Here is a 12,410-nt window from a genome sequence, read left to right as displayed (position 1 = left end):
CATTTCTGTATTGCTAAGCAACACGCTCTGAAGAACTACTTTGGCTCAGAATGGAAACAACGAAGAAAACGTGTGTTACAGAGGGGAAGGCAGTAGGTGACAGAGATCTCATTAACGTAAAGAAAACCTATTACAAGTAAACATACTGACTGAGCAGGCCCAGTTTGCCAGATTGTCATCCCTACAGCTACGTGTGTTGCAGTGGAATTCAGGGAGAAATGTGAGTGTTAGGGTCCTGGTTTCTCTGTGCCTGCCTTTGCAGCCACGTTCAGGTGAGCTCTGCTTTGGCCTCAGCAACGTCTCTCTCTTGTGGGACAGCCAGTGCTTGTCTGTCTCCCATGTCAAGAGTTTTCCCTCTGGGTAACAGACCTATTTTCACCTCTTCTTGCAATCATATTGGTGGGTGGGGTGTAGGACATGGCCAAGTTTCTGACAGAGCAATTAACACATTGCAACTATTGCTTCTCCCCAGGCTGCGTAAGGTTTTTTAAGGTGACTGGGATTGTCAAGATAGTTATTAGAATTGACAAAACCTGAAGGTTTGGATTTGCATACGGTTTTGCATTATTTTCTACTTTCCTGATGATAGCTGAGAAAGAGTATAAAGAGTAGATAGAGAAGTTGCTGTGACACATCGCCTCTGCCCAGATTAAAGGACTAAACGTGCTGCAGGGAGCAATGAGGTTTAGGCACATCAAGTTACTTTCTTACTCTTGACCTTCTCCAGAAGATTTGCCCCTAATTTTCTGGGCTGCTTATCTCCCCCATTACACAGAATGCATCTTTCATTAGATCTCTTTGGGGAACTCAGTCTTCCAGCAATCGGTAATGACTGTTTATCAGGCAGGATGAGCAAGAATGGGCTTAGTGTAATGCCTAATTATAGCTGTAATTTTTTTTGTTGCAGAATGAACCTCTTCCCCCTCAACCTTTAAAATCAACCTGTTCCGACAAGCTTGGCCTTTAAAATGCTTTGAAGTTAAATTATGTAAAGAGAGGAAATCTAGCAGAAGACTATCTTCTGACATAAGCCATAACGTTTTTATTTAAACTGCTGCACCCACTGCCAAAGATCCCGAATGCTTTGGTGCTCAAACCATAAGCAATTGGAATCTGGTGTTATATTGCTTATATAATTGGGAACTGCTCCCTGTCACGAATAACAAGAATTCAGAAGTGTTCAGTGGGAAATCAGAAGAGATTTGAAATATGACAGTTTTTCCCACCAGCCAGCTAGAGCAGAAGTGTGAGATCCACTTCTGAAACTAAGAATGCAAGGGTTTGTCAATGGACACTGACTCAGTGGGAGCATCCAGCAGTTGCTCACTATATGCACAATGCTAAGAGCTATTAGTTACCCAGAGCAGTTCCCAGGGTAATGCATAATGGAAAGCAGGTTTACTGCCAGGGCCACATGTACAGAATGGTTTTATGGTAAAAAAAAAATCTTGTCTTTGACTTTAGGGGAGCTTTGTTTAATTTCTAGATTTGTCACAGACACATCCAATTGTAGTTACGTCTAATCTCTGTTCCCAGAACAAATGCTCTCCATAAATAATATAATTAGCTAATCTTGTAGTAGTATAATACTTTCTCTGACCTTTCAAGTGGCTGTGAATTTAAAGCAACCTTTTCTTTTTCTTTATTTTGATTTTGTAATGAGAGCAAGAAGATGCAGTACCTTTGCTAGTCCCTGGGAGTCACAGTTTTAATACTTATTGCAACTGCAGAAGCACCATCGGCTGGATGGCAGGAAGGTCAGGAGCCTTTCTGAGACGTTCTGCTGATGGAAAATGCTGTTTCCTCCAAAAAAATATCATTTCTGCAAAAGTAAGAATTTTTTTCCTTCACCAAAAATTTAAATTCTGCAAAATGACAAGATTTTCAGTCTTCAATTTGGGGTTGGTTTTTACCTGAAAATGATTTCTTTCACTGGAAAGGTTGCCCAAGCAGGCTGTGGATGCCCCATTCCTGGAGGCATTCAAGGCCAGGCTGGACGTGGCTCTGGGCAGCCTGGTCTGCTGGTTGGCGACCCTGCACACAGCAGGGGGTTGAAAGCAGATGATCACTGTGGGCCTTTCCAACCCAGGCCATTCTATGATTCTATGATTGAATGGCTTCAAAACAAATCAGCCAACTACATTTCCTTAAGAGAGGCTTCAGCTGAAGGAGCATCTTCAGGTAACCAATGCAAAGTCACTTCTTTGCTCTGCACAGAAGTGATAGAACGTTTTTCTGTCCAACTATTTCTCCAACTGTTTCATACAGTTCACGGAGCGATGTGAATTTCGGTGAAGTTCTGATACGAAAATTAAAAATGTTTTATTGTTTTAAATATTAGATTGCTGTAGTTGTTTAAATAAGACCTACCAGGCATTTTGGTGTTATCAAGTTGCTTTTGTTCCGCAAGAAATTTTCAGGTTCTCATTTTGAAGAGCAACCTGAAGATCTTCAGTGTTGTATTTTGTGATGGTGGAATATAAAAATCCTAACAATTCTAATCAAAGCATGTCAGAAAATGAATGATTTTATTGTAGAAAAGCTGTAACAAAGAGGGAGATATCACTTGTTCTGAGGGAGGTGAGAAGAAATGCAGTGTTTTCTGGTCATTCTGCTTTTACTATAGCCAAGATTTAAACCCAGCAGTGCTCAATGTGCATTTATGTTGTTACTGTGGGACTGCAGTTTCCTGAATGGTTTAGCAGAGGGAGGAAAGAGCTCTGGCTCATTTCCTCTGTGGCCCAAGGATTGCTCGGGTAGTGAAAACGCCCCTCGCCCTGGTAGCACTGCATGACCATTTGTGATGTGCATTTATTGAATTTTAGAGAAGTTACTGACAAGTGTATTTGTATAGTGGTAAAACCTCCTGGTACAGATAATGCAGAAAATGCATTCCAAGGCAAAATATCTGGATGTTAAATGACACAAACACTGCTTTTCTATAGAAGACACTACTAGAGCAGTAAGCACTCAGTACAAGTCACTGAAGTCTTGTAATTCCCTGAAACCCTGAAATGCCAGATGGCTCTATTTCCTTCTATAAGAAAAGAAAGAAAAAAAAAAAAAAAAAGAAAAAAAAAGGACATAATTGGGTGTTTAAACATCTAAATGATCATACTGGACATTTTTTTTAATATTTAAACTGCTACACTTCATTTCTGTGGTTCTCCTGCTATCTAATTGTCGAATTTCAATTCTTCAAAGCATGACTTGAATGAAAGGAAACTAGCTGATTTGCAAAACTTTTTAGGCATTTAGATCCCCAAAAATAAGTGCAGCACTGTAGTAAGTGGGAATGAGAGGTTAGTGCATCTATTTTGAAGTAAGCAGTAACGAGACACCTCTCTGCTCTTGTGGTTTAAACCTGAAGCTGGTCTTTTTTGTTTTGCTGGGTGCTATTAGCTTCTGCTTCCTGTTTTTCCATTCTAAATGCACCTTCTCATCTGAAAACCATTAACGCTTCAGGACATATCCTATTCACTGAAATATTTGCCATCTGCATGATTATTTTCTACCTACACCCAATATTTGATTCTTACATTCAGCTCAGTGGGTTGGTTGCCTGCAATGTACTGGCCCCAGTGTACTGAATGAGCCAGGAGAGATGATGAGCAAAGCCAATCTGTTGTCACTAGGCTTAAATTGACCAGACTAAAGGTTCAGATTAAAGGGGGTTTATTGCTTAAGATTTTTGAAGAAACTCCGTTAAATACAAAAAAATGCTGCACTCAGTTCAATGTCTTGGAGAATAACTCAGGTTTCCAAACCCACAGCACTGTAAACAGATATATGTGCCCCCTCCCCACGCTCTCCCCTCCCTCAGCAGCAGAGTGGATGGATGAGCTTTGCGCTGTGCCCCGAAGGTGAACCAGCTCTGGGATGTGTCTCCAACTGTGGTGCAAAGTGATGAGATTTAAGGTTTCTGCACTGAGATTACTTGTCGCCAATCCGTATTCCCAGCTAGAGATTTGTTGCAGTTGATCCTGGAGATAGTGCTTGTGCAGGTAAGGCCCAGGTGTGTATTGAGCTATTAAAGATCTGCGTTATCTCCCCTGAAAGTGAAAAGTCAGTGTGGTCTGTGTGACTTTGTATCCCTGCAGCAAGATAGAAAACGATCATTAATTTAGCAGTGAAGCAAGCAGCAAGCACTCTCCCAAAGCAGATTTTTGTGTTGTGTATAGTGACCTTTAAGAAGGCTGTCAGTACCATTTTTTTTCAGTGCTTTCCTAGACACTGCTGTGTATTTTCAGTTACCGGGGCTTTAATTCCTTGGGGGCAGATTCTATATTAAAGGAATCAAACCATGGAAAGCTTGTAACATAATTATTGAATTAGTGTGCAAAACATGCATAATGCATGCAGCTCAGTTTTAGGTATGCCTGTAAGCAAGTATGATTTTTTATGTCACTGTGTAGCTTGCTGGTGCTGGATGAGAATCTTCATCCCACTTGGGACCATCACAGCTCATGGCAGAGGGTCTAGGGAGGCTTAAAGCCGCTGCCAGGACTTTCTCTGTTATCTGAACTGTTGTACAGATTCATCTCATTCGAGATGCAATAAAGTCCAAGAAAGACTTTGCTAAATATTGCCAGAACAGTCAGTTTTCTTTGTTTAACAGAAAGGTGACTGATGGAAGGGCTTTGGGAGGAGTTGAGCCAAACAGGATGATCTGGAAGGCTTGGAAGGAATAAGAAGGGTTTTCCTGTGATGCTAGTCCATTTCCCAGCTACTACTGCTAGCTTGGCCATTCGGGAGGCCCTGTAACAGAGGATGACTTCCTCAAGAAAGAATTAATTAATCTGGAGATACACTTATGTCATAAAGAAAGTGGTTTGTATGCATTATCTCCTAAAGAGTGATTCCATGGGAAATGCAGTTTCCCTCTTGAAAAATATATTCCTATGATTTTATACATGAAGTCTCTAAGAGAATGGCTCCTGTAAATAAGGTCTGTAATCGCCGACCTTATGCCTTACAGCTCTTGCCTCTGGGCTAGAAGTTTTCTTCCAGGGGATACAGGTGTGCTGCAGACATTCATGTTACTGCTCAAAGATTTTGCTAAGAGAAGTGGTGCAGGCAGGATTGGACAAGGTCTGTCATTGCACATTAGGTAACACCTACTGGAAGACCTTGTGGCTGCAGATACGTCCGTCTGTGCAGCCACCAGAAACTGGAAGACTTGCATTTGCTTTGGGAGGTGCAATGTCTACAGCCTCAGTTGGTTTTTACTTTTTTTTTGGATAAGCAGGTGAGTTGTTTCCAGCAGAAAATAAGGAGGTTTTGAAGTCTGGAGGAGATACTCTGTTTAGTATGCTTTTGTGTGGGGGTAGTGGTTCCTTGCTGAGCCTGGCCACATCCCTGTGGCAGTGCTGCCTTCTGGCTATGTGGATAGCTGTCTCCTATAGGTCCTGCTGTGTCCTCTGCAGCACTCAGTGCGGGCTTACTATGAAGAGAGCAGTGGGCAGCACTTCCCAATGTGAAAACACAGTGAAAGGAAGGGAATCTCAATCACAGGAGCAGCTGGCATGCCTTTTTTCTGTATGGATTGAAGAGCAAATAGGGACCAGGCTGCATCCAACTTCTTCTGCAAAGGCAAACAATGATAGTCTGCCTTTATGTTAGCCTGGTTTACAAGGCACCACTCAGTTCTTGTACAAATACCTGCATTTAACTGTAATAGCATGAATATCATGGCACATCTCAGCTGTTACCTTACCTAGCTAGCAGCAATTTAGTGATGACAGTAATGGAGATTAAACAAGATCTCATTTGTAAAATTTCATTTAAATAACTTTAAAATAAATTGAGCACCAATATGATTTGTTTGTTTTTAAATGAAATTAGGAAGTCACACCTGTGTGTTGGTGGATGCCATGACTTTACCATCATACAGTGGCATCTATCATCACAGCAAACGTCTTGGGTGAGGGAGTGGAGTAAATCTGTAGCAAAACTGAGTGGCATGTTTGTGTTTGAACTGCAGGCTGCTCTGAGGGTTTCATGATCTATCTCAGCAGCAATGGCTGCAGCTTCATAGGGAGGGTATTGGCTCTGCTATTAAGGGGATGGCAGGAAAACAAGGAGCTTACGCTTGGCCAGTTTGTACTAGTCACTGTTACAGGCATTATGATGCACAATGAATAGAAGGAACTTGCTGGTGTAATTTTGTCCCTCTAGTAATAGAGAGGAGCCCTTTTCTCCATAGCAGAAACCACAATTCTGCTTCATCAATTTTTGCCCAGTCCAAACAGTAAAAAAAAGGCCTTTAGACTTTCAAAGCTCTCTACTATGAAACATCTGAAGTTGGGTAGCCTGTTTCTCTGGGAGATGGTAGAGTCTCAGGCCCTTAAAATGCCACTGCACTGCCATTTTATTTATTATTCATTCAGTGAATGTATCAAATAGCTGGAGGCATCCATCTGTCATTTTGAGGCCTGTTCCATCAATTCAAACATGCAGCTGCACAAAGGGATGGCCTCTGAATGTACTCACCTGCATCCCCGGCCTCCTCAGTGTCTGGAAAATAAAAATCAAGGTTGATGTACGAGCTACACACACAAGCAGCCATGTCGGTTCTTTCCCCTGGGTTGTGTAGTGTTGTTTTACCCTCCCCTTTCCTTAAGAGAGGTAAGAAACAACTGACAAGTGTCTACAAGGGCATTCAATTAAATGAGCTTTCCCTATCTCCATAAATGCTTTCTAACCTTTGAACTCCCAGTGCGTTGCTGCCTGTGCTCCAGTCCTTTGCGCATGGCACCCATGGCACCCAACCTTGTGACTGGATGTTGGCCCTGGAGAGTCCTCACAGCTGTTGCTGTCAGATGTTGCCTCCAAGTTGCCTCCAAGATCTAAAACAACCAGGTTTTTCCAGTAACATTCAAAAGCTGCATCATTTTTCAAATTACTAAAAACCCGTCTTGAATGTTCTCTGTCTCAGACCATTATTTAACCTAGGAGGCTTCAATCTATTCGAATTTTTTTTCTTGTGCTGTTTTATCATAGCTGTGCTTTTTCAATTGAGGCTCTCCAGATTCTTTTTTTTTTCTTCTTCTTTATTTATTTATTTTTGCATTTGAAGTGAGCAGAGTTCAGGGGAGAAGCCTTCAACATCACACCTGTGCAAACCATTTGGGCTGTATTTTTACTCAGGGCTCAAGTTAAAGGTACAGTCCCATCAGACCAACTCTGTTTTTTTCTCTTGTTCACATGTGGGAGAAGGACAGATGAGAATTCTGAATTCTGCCAACAGTTAAAATCTTCCTTCAGGTTCTAAAACAATTCAGCCAGATTTCAGTCTCATTGAGTTCATTCTAGAGCACCACAGAAAAGCATGAGGCGCAGACATGGATACAATTTAATGTGCTTTTTAAGTGCATATTCACAGTTAAAATTGACTTTGTGATTCTCCTTGCCTTTCTAATCTTTGCCTGAAGAAATAGGTTTGCAAATACATACAGTCTAGCCGATATCTCTATTTAAATCTGAAACCCTATTCGAGGGAGAATCTTTTCCAGTTGCTTGGTCCTGTTACCCAGAATCACATCTCTTATAGAGTACCCTATTATTTATGACAACTAGCAGGATGATGATCAGCATAAAACTGTAGAACCAATACGAATGCTTCTTTCCAAATGTATGCTGAATGTATCCTGAGGCGTTAAAGAAGTCAAGTGGATCAAGGAGCAGCTACTGCTTTGCAGACATCTGGTAAAAGTACAGATTGATTCTGAATGTCCTCCAGCACTGAAGCAGTGCTATAGATATAGAAATAACTAGTATTGTGAAAACATCTGCTGATTTCTGTATTAGCTGTGGAATATACGCTATGAAAAAATTGTTCTTCCCTCATCCACGTTACCTAGATTGCTTTAAGGGCTTGATGGTGCATGCTAGATCACAACCAAATTGTTTTAAATTTCTACAGTTGTAAAAAAATATTCAGCTAATTTTATTCATTGTGAGAACTAGTGTGAAATGTCTGCCTGACTTTATACTTCCTGCTGGCAGCTCACCCAGGGTCTGCAACTTGTTCTCCCCTTCCTCGCATGGTTCTACTTTGCCTGGGGGAGCAGTGTGGTTCTGCAGCACTAGGGATTTCCTGTGTGGCAGAGTTGGGCTGCATTAGCAGAAGCAAAATCCCTAACCCTCCCTCCATTCTTATCTTTAGATGAAGATCAGCACAAGACTTAATCAATACATGGGTGATACGAGATAGGAAAATTCCCTAAAGAAATGTTGCAGCCCTAGCCTCAGTTGTTGAGAAACAGAGGCCCATGGGGGAATGCTTCCCTGTATTCTGGATCATTTTTCCCCAAATTTACCATTCTTCCTTAGGCAGCTTCTCCTAAAGTTCACAGAACAGCTGCTTGTCTGTAATACAAGAGGCAAAAGCGTAACATCTTTGCTCTGAGTGTGTCTTCAGTGGAGGCTTGTGCGCCTGGGGTTGTTGGGTATTCTTGGCCTCACTGCAGGCACCTGGGGTTGTTGGGGGCTGCTCGGAGGGTCAGGCTTACTATGGGCAGCTGGGGCTCATTTTTTTACCTACTGAGGAGCCAAACTGGTTCAGCTGTTGAGGTTCTTCCCACTCTGCCATTTCTACTTTGCTGTTTGTGGTGAAAGAAGTATGGAGCCCGTAATTTTTACTGCTTTCAGAGGGGTCATTCAGCATAAAACATTTCCTGCTATTCATTGAAGGCTGTGCTGCCTCTATGCAGAGGGTACAGGAATCATAAAGCCTTTGGAGAGAGCAGAAAAGGTAAGATTTGTGCTGCTGGATAGTGGTGCCTTCTGTGAATAGTAATGTGTTTGCAGAAGACTTGGGATTTTCACAGGGGGACTGCATTTTTGTTTCAAATGGAAGCCAGCTTTCAGCTAATACAGATTTTACCCACTATGGGATACAAAATCCTGCTTTCTGCTCTGTGCTATTTTTCCTGCATGCCGCAGGAGGCTTTATTTTTCCCTGACAGCTAGCTAAAGGGCACGTTTATCTGACAACTCCTTCATCAGTGAAAAAGTAGAAAAGACATTAATCTAAGGCTTTATGCAGCATAGTAGCACCAAGGAGCTCAACTGAGTACTTCAGGCAACAATAGCAAAATCTTTTTTTTTAGTGCAGTGGGGTTAACTGGGAAATCAAACTTCTTCAAAGTCAGCTCCAGTGCACGATTTGCGTACAGAGAGGAATGCTTTTCAGGAACTCATCTCGTGTAAGTGGTGATGGGTGAATGTGGGGCTGCTGGGGAGAAGTCAGATGCAAAGTTAAAATGAAGCATCCGAGGTGTTCTCGGATCATACACGGTTGGTTTGAACTGCTGGGAGGAACAGTGTTCTAAGTCCTGCCCCTGGGATGCAGTCTAATTAGCTCAGACTGGGTCTTTTAATTATTCATATTGTAGCATCATGCAAAGGCCTGGCTCGGGGTGTTATGCACACACAGTTCAAAGGCAGTCCTTGCACTGAAGCTCTTTGCTGAGAAGGTAATGTGGAATGGTGTTTCTTATGTGCTGTGTACCTGCCCCGTGGGACACTCTGTGTCTCGGTGGGTTGCTGTCCCTACCTCTAGGTGTGTGCAGTGAAGGGGTGGCAGACATCCAGCAAGCAAAGCTCATATGTATGCTCCTGTAGGTGAATGACCCTGAAAGGCAATAAGGGCTGTATGTCGAAGTGTGGATACGTGGCGTAAGCTTGTATGAAACAGGAAAGTAAGCAATGAGAGAGGGCAGAGAACTGCGAACTCCTTGTGTACACCAGCTTGCGAGGAAGAAGTGCAATCTCTTCCCCCCATCTCTTTGTAGTTATGTCACTGGGTTGAGTCAAGGTTTCCCAAGTGTTTGTTTCCTCTTCATAGCCTTTTATGATCCTGAGCAACTGAAAAGGTTTGGGTCTCTGCAGATTAATCCTTTTCAGACATTGACTTTCCTTGACAGTTTTAAATGTCAATCTGTTCTTAGTTGATGGACTAGTGAGGCTTATTAGAGACTGTTAATTTAGTCTGCATACATCTGCATTTAAAAGTAGTATGGAAAGGTGTGTTGCCATTTTACATAATGATAAGCTAAACTCTGTGTGTTTGGGCTGTAAAAGCAGTCTGAAAGCTTGTCTGCAAATCCCTTTCTGGGCAGGCAAAATGCTCTGGATTCACATGGTGACCAAGAAAGACCTTTTCTTGTGCACAGAGGAAGACAATTTACTTACATAAATCGACAACACAGCCAGTGGGCATTCTGCTGTAACGCTGACAAGTCCCACCTAATAGGAGACTGATCTGATTTGATTTCCATTAGAAAAAGTATTTGAGGTTTTATTAATTCTTGCCTGCCTGCAAAATATGCTGTTCACTTGCATGACTGCAAGAAACTGCTTCAGTATTTAACAAGGAAAGCAAAGATCTGTGCTTGGAAGAGGGGTGGGAATGAGGTAAAGTGGCACATTCTATTGTGACTTTTTAATTGAAAACAAAAGGATCCTTTGTCGTACATTTTACAGATGATGAACTTTGCAAGACAGAGTTTCTGGTAGACAAAAGGTGGAAGGTAGACAAAACAGAGCAACTTACATGATCTACTAACTTACCTCAAGTGGAACGATCCCTTTTATAATGCTTAATTAGATTATGTGGAATCTTTACAATTTTGAATGCTTACTTCCAATACGCACGAGGTAGAAACTGTGTCTTAATTCATACTTCTGTTTTGGCATTGTGTATTTGTCTTATGTTTATCTGTACCCCAATTCACTTAATTTTGGAATTTGTCAGAAGAGTGTGAGGCAGGTGAGCTCGATGCTGGGCCTTGTCTTGTTGCACGTTGCTGGACGTAGAGCTTCCTCACTGCTGGGTGAGCGCAATGCAGAGCTGCGCATCTACTGCTGACAGAAGAGTCAGAAGAATCCAGATTTCTCTCCAGTGACTTTGAGATAACAGGAGTGAAATGCACAAACATTTAACTTCAACTGAGTGTAAGAGGAGAGCAGATCTGAGTGACGCGGTGCACGTGGGTTTTCTCATCGTCACGCTGATGATAACGTTCTTCTTTATGGGCGGGAGCCAAAGGCAAAGCATTTGTACAAAGACGCTCTGTTTTGAATGAATTAGGAAGTTGAAATCTGCTCATCTTCTGCAGCAGAGCTGAGGGGTGAGTCATTGTGGTCCAACGCTAACACCTTGTTCCAATAAGGCACGCTGTTACATTTCAAAGCTCCCCCTCTACTCCATTTAAGTCTCCATCGTTTTTTTTTTTCCTCTGTTCTGCTGCTCTGTGGATTCATGTCAGAGTTTCAAAGAAACAATCCATACTGTGACTTTAAAGAAGAAATCCAATAGTGATTTGCTTGTTTGGTTAACCCACCTCACCCACACCTTGCAAGAGTTGTTAACAAACTAAAGTTATTGAAGCAATTATCTTGCTCTGCAATGGTCTATAAAAAGAAGCCTAGTGCTTGTGGGTGGTGTTGGTAAATAATATTTGCTTGTTCTTAATAAAAGTCTTGGATTATCCCTATGACTTTGATTAGCATCTGTCTTAAACATTTTTGGCTTGCCCTCATAAGACAGAATGGGAATAACAGGAAAAAAAAATCATCTAAAATACCACAGGATCAATTCTTTCTATTGCGAGAAGGGTAAAGCAGAGTTGGGTGTCTGTATGAAAACAGAGAGTGATGCTGGTTCCCCAGGGCTATGCAGGGTTCTGTATGCAGCTACTGTGCAGCTTTTACTTCAAGCACCTGTGTCTTGCTGCCTCTGGAGGGTGCCTGCAGCTCTGTTACTGTGGCTGGGGTGCCCAAGGCAGTGCCGTGTAGGGCAGACAGGGAGAGGAATCAGCTTAGGTGCAGCAGTGCTTATGAGAAGTTTGGCTGTTCAGATGCCAGGGTCTTTTGTGCCAGGACAAGGGAAAATGGTTTCAAACTAAAAGAAGCGAGATTTAGGCTGGGTAGGAGGCAAAAGGATTTTACAATAAGGGTGGTGAGGCACTGGCACAGGATGCCTAGAGAAGTGGTGGATCCTTGGAGAGGCCCAAGGTCAGGCTGGACTGTGCTCTGAGCACCTGATGGAGCTGTGGTGTCCCTGTTCATTGCAGTGGGGTTAGCCTAGGTGGCCTTTAAAGGTCCCTTCCAACTCAATTTTGTGAATCTCTGCTTTTCTGGATGTGATCATTAGCTCAAAGCAGTGAATGGCTCTGGAGTTCAGTGACGCTGAGCCATGTACCCCCTCCTTCAATGAGGGTCTGTGAGTACTTCTGATGCTGGGGCTGCACTGGTGACAGCATCCTATTGTAGGTTCAGCGCTCTTACCTTCACGGATACGGAGAGTAACATCCTTCATTCCTACTGAGATTGAACTGATTTAACTTTACCGTGCTAAATTTGTCTAATAGTATGTGGTTTGCTTTGATATATCTTTATGACAG

Source organism: Lagopus leucura, unplaced genomic scaffold (assembly GCF_019238085.1).
Source record: "Lagopus leucura isolate 7727_CA_CO unplaced genomic scaffold, USGS_WTPT01 Super-Scaffold_100016, whole genome shotgun sequence".
Taxonomy (NCBI): Eukaryota; Metazoa; Chordata; class Aves; order Galliformes; family Phasianidae; genus Lagopus; species Lagopus leucura.
Note: the sequence above shows the minus strand (reverse complement) of the source record.